Here is a 5000-nt window from a genome sequence, read left to right on the forward strand (position 1 = left end):
CTTCCCTTCCTCCTCCCTCCTTCCCTTCCTCCTCCCTCCTTCCCTTCCTCCTCCCTCCTTCCCTTCCTCCTCCCTCCTTCCCTTCCTCCTCCCTCCTTCCCTTCATTCTCCCTCCTTCCCTTCCTCCTCCCTCCTTCCCTTCCTCCTCCTCTCCTTCCCTTCCTCCTCCTCCTCCTTCCCTTCCTCCTACCCTCCTCCCCTTCCTCCCTCCTTCCCTTCTTCTCCCTCCTTCCTTTCATCCTCTCCCTCCTTCCCTTCCCCTCCTCCTTCCCCTTCCTCCTCCTCCTCCCTCCTCCCTCCTTCCCTTCCTCCTCCCTCCTTCCCTTCATTCTCCCTCCTTCCCTTCCTCCTCCCTCCTTCCCTCCCTCCCTCCTCCTCCCCTTTCCTCCTCCTTCCTTCCCTTCCTCCTCCCTCCTTCCCTTCCTCCTCCCTCCTTCCCTTCCTCCTCCCTCCTTCCCTCCCTCCCTCCTCCTCCTTCCTCCTCCTCCTTCCCTTCCTCTTCCCTCCTTCCCTCCTCCTTCCTCCTTCCCTTCCTCCTCCCTCCTCCCTTCCTCCTCCCTCCTTCCCCTTCATCCTCCCTCCTTCCCTTCATTCTCCCTCCTTCCCTTCCTCCTCCCTCCTTCCCTTCATTCTCCCTCCTTCCCTTCCTCCTCCTTCCTTCCCTTCATTCTCCTTCCTTCCCTTCCTCCTCCCTCCTTCCCTTCCTCCTCCTTCCTTCCCTTCCTCCTCCTTCCTTCCCTTCATTCTTCTTCCTTCCCTTCCTCCTCCCTCCTTCCCTTCATTCTCCCTCCTTCAGTTCCTCCTCCTTCCTTCCCTTCTTCCTCCTTCCTTCCCTTCCTCCTCCCCTCCTTCCTCCTCCTCTCTTCCCCTTACCTCCTCCACCTCCTTCCTTCCCTTCCTCCTCCCTCCTTCCCTTCCTCTCCCTCCTTCCCTTCCTCCTCCTTCCCTTCATTCTCCCTCCTTCCTTCATCCTTCCTCCTTCCCTCCTCCTCCCTCCTTCCCTTCCTCCTCCCTCTTCCCTTCCTCCTCCCTCCTTTCCTTCATTCTTCCTCTCCTTCCCTTCCTCCTCCCTCCTTCCCTCCCTCCTCCCTCCTTCCCTTCCTCCTCCCTCCTTCCCTCCCTCCTCCCTCCTTCCCTTCCTCCTCCCTCCTTCCCTTCCTCCTCCCTCCTTCCCTCCCTCCTCCCTCCTTCCCTTCCTCCTCCCTCCTTCCCTTCCTCCTCCCTCCTTCCCTTCCTCCTCCCTCCTTCCCTTCCTCCTCCTCCTTCCCTTCCTCCTCCTCCTTCCCTTCATTCTCCCTCCTTCCTTTCATTATCCCTCCTTCCTTTCCTCCTTCCCTCCTTCCCTTCCTCCTCCCTCCTTCCCTTCCTCCTCCCTCCTTCCCTTCATTCTCCCTCCTCCCTTCCTCTCCCTTCTTCCCTTCATTCTCCCTCCTTCCTTTCGTCCTTCCTCCTTCCCTTCCTCCTCCCTCCCTTCATCATCCCTCCTTCCCATCATCTTCCCTCCCTCCTGACTTTCTTTTCTTCCTTTCCTCTTCTTCTCTTCTGCCCTCCGTCTCCCTCCTGCTCATTCTCTCCCTCCCTCTTTCCCTTCCTCTTTACTCCTCCTCTTCCCTTAATTCCTTTACCCTTTCTGAACCTCCTTTCCATCCTCCTACTTCCCATCTTTATTCATTCTATCCTTCCCTACCTTCCCTACCTTACTCCTTCTCACTCTTCCTCCTTCTTATCATTTCTACCTACCTTCCTACTTCTATCCTCCTTACCTCCCTCCTTCACCCTATCCTATCTTTCTACCCACCAACCCAGCCTCCCTCTCTCTATCTCTCTCTCTCTCTCTCTCTCTCTCTCTCTCTCTCTCTCTCTCTCTCTCTCTCTCTCTCTCACTCTCTCTCTCCCTCCTTCCTCCATTCCTCTTTCCCTTCCTCCCTCTCTCTCTCCCTCCCTCCCTCGCTCCCTCCCTCCCTCCCTCCCTCCCTCCCTCTCCCTCCCTCCCTCCCTCTCTCCCTCCCTCTCTCTCTCTCCCTCTCTCCCTCACCATTACCCTCTCCCTCCCTCTCTCCCTCTCTCCCCCCTTCTCTCCCTCTCTCTCCCCCTCTCTCCCTCACCATCACCCTTCTCTCCCTCCCTCCCTCCCTCTCTCCCTCCCTCCCTCTCTCCCTCTCTCTCTCTCCCTCTCTCCCTCACCATCACCCTTCCGCGGAATCCCATCCCTAACCCATGCACTTATCAAAAGATTCGTCATCCAACAGAACACGTAAAGCGACATTCCAGAGGTAGATGAAAATCCTTCTATTTCGGGCTCTAAATGGACACTTTGACGACGAAATGAATACACTACTAAATCTATTAGTCTGGATGGGTGGGAAACCTTCCTGTCAGATTGACTAGCAACGAATCAACGAGTGTGTCACTACGGAGAGCGGATCTTCTACAATCTAACGCAGGCATTTGCATATTCATTGTGGTGTCAGGCTGAAATGTCAGTGGAATGTTAGGTTTAGATTGGCTAATGATTTTTTTTTTTTTTTTTTCGTTTTAAGGAATCATTGAAAACCGTGACAATATAGGGTTCATAAAGGGTATATCCTTTATCATTATGTTTACTCTATTTAACATTTATTTCTTATCTAATTATCATTATCATTACATTACATTACCATTGTCTTTTTAGATATCTTTAATATTTTTGTTTTATTATTATTGTTCTTTATCGCTATTACTTTTATATTATTCTTGCCATTATCACTAGAGTTGTTTTTGTTATTATCATTATTATTATTATTATTATTATTATTATCATTGTTATTATTATTATCATCATTATTTATTATTATTAAAATCAATATTATTATTATTATCATCATTATTATTATTATCATCATTATTATTATTATTACTACTTTTATTATTATCGTTATTATTATTATTACCATTATCATTATTGTTGCTTTATCATTATCATTAAAATCCTTGCTATTATTATCACCGTGATCATTATAATCATAATCTTTATCAGTTTTTACTAACAATGCCTCATATTATTAAATATTTTTTTCAGATTTCAGAGTAAACCTCTAAAGAATTTTTTTTTTTTTTTTTAACGACTACGTACGAAAAATTAAAAAAAATAAAAGTTGCTAAATGACACGACGAAATATCCTCCATTCTTTTGCACTCATGTCATTTTTATACCTAAAATACTGTAGAGAAATGAATGCGAAGGAAAAAAATAAATAAAAGTAAAAATGCTGCAGTACAAAATACAACACCGACGCACTAGTTCTGACCACATAACTTACATAAAGTATTCATGAAATTTTAATATGCATAAATTTCACTTTATCATATGTGGGAACTAAAGGCTGCACCGGCGACCAGTACATAAAACACTAAATTTGATAAGCAATACTGCAGTCCCAAGAAAATGCTAATTAGGTGTAGCTGTAGTGAGTATAAGAGTAATACGAGTATCTTTAAATAAGGAGCTTTAGTATTTAGCATTAATACGGTTTTAATGAGGATAAATCTAATGCTTAAACATTTAGGAAAAGAAGTTCGGAATAAAAAGGTAGCAAAGAGATTGGCCTTTTTACGTTCCTTACATCTGCGTGGGTGTGTAATTGTGGGTATTAATAAATATGTGTATTTATATACATGTATGTGTGTGTGTCTGTGTGTGTGTGTGTGTGTGTGCGTGTGTGAGTGTGTGTGTGTGTGCGTGTGCTCATACACAAACATGCAAGCAAGCGCGCACATGTACACACACACACGGATTTTGGGTTAGTTTTACGATACGATAGTGTGTGCCCGACTGCTGCCTTGTAGTTCAGGCCGTGCTTGGCCAAAGGCTATGGGAGCTCACCTATACAAAACCAATCACTGCCTTGCGGCATCTATAAGATGAAAAGGCCTCGGGAACCAACCCTGAGGAAAAATCCGGGGCCGGAGTCTCGAAGGCAATTCGTTGTCGCTTGTGACCTTGTTCTGTCAACTCCTGCGACGCCGCTGGTGCCAAACCGTATCGGTCTTTGCCGGTCCTTTGGGTCAGTCAGCTGCGTGGAGAGAGGGAGCATGCTGTATGGGGAACAGCTTGCTCCTCACATTCTTTCGCCCAGGTACTGACCCAACCTTTACGGGAATGGGTAGAGACAATTAATGCCATAGTCGACATCGACTAAAGGTAGCCGTCGATATATATATTTATATCCGTCAGTCAACCAGTCAATCAATTAGTCTTTCTCCCTTTTCTTCTCTCTCTTTCTCTATCTATCTATTTATCTTTCTATGCCTATCTATCTATTTACCTACCTATATATATGTATATATATATATATATATATATATATATATATATATATGTGTGTGTGTGTGTGTGTGTGTGAGTGTGTGTGTGTAAATTGTGTGTGTGTGTGTGTGTGTGTGAGTGTGTGTGTATGTATATATATATATATATATATATATATATATATATATATATATATATATGTGTGTGTGTGTGTGTGTGTGTGTGTGTGTGTGTGAGTGTGTGTGTATGTATATATATATATATATATATATATATATATATATATATATATATATATATAGTCCCGAGTTCAATTCCCCGTCGCGGGGGTCGTATAAATGCCTGTGCTCTGAAAGACTGCTTGAGCCTGATCTCAAACGCAGGCGTCGTAGGGGAAGTCACCGCCGTGGCATAAGTGTTCGCGCTGAACCGCGGTTGATTAGAAGGGCATCCAATCACGCATGGGTGACAGTGCCAAATAACCTCTCAATAGTGAAATGAGGGAGGCCTATGTCCTGCAGTGGAATGAATGGCTGTTAAAAAGAATATATATATATATATATATATATATATATATATATATATATATACTTTTATATATATATATATACATACATATATATATATATATATATATATATATATATGTATGTATATATATTCATACATATATATCTTCTCTCTCTCTCTACCTACCTTTATTTATATTTGTGTG

Source organism: Penaeus chinensis, chromosome 16 (assembly GCF_019202785.1).
Source record: "Penaeus chinensis breed Huanghai No. 1 chromosome 16, ASM1920278v2, whole genome shotgun sequence".
Taxonomy (NCBI): domain Eukaryota; kingdom Metazoa; phylum Arthropoda; class Malacostraca; order Decapoda; family Penaeidae; genus Penaeus; species Penaeus chinensis.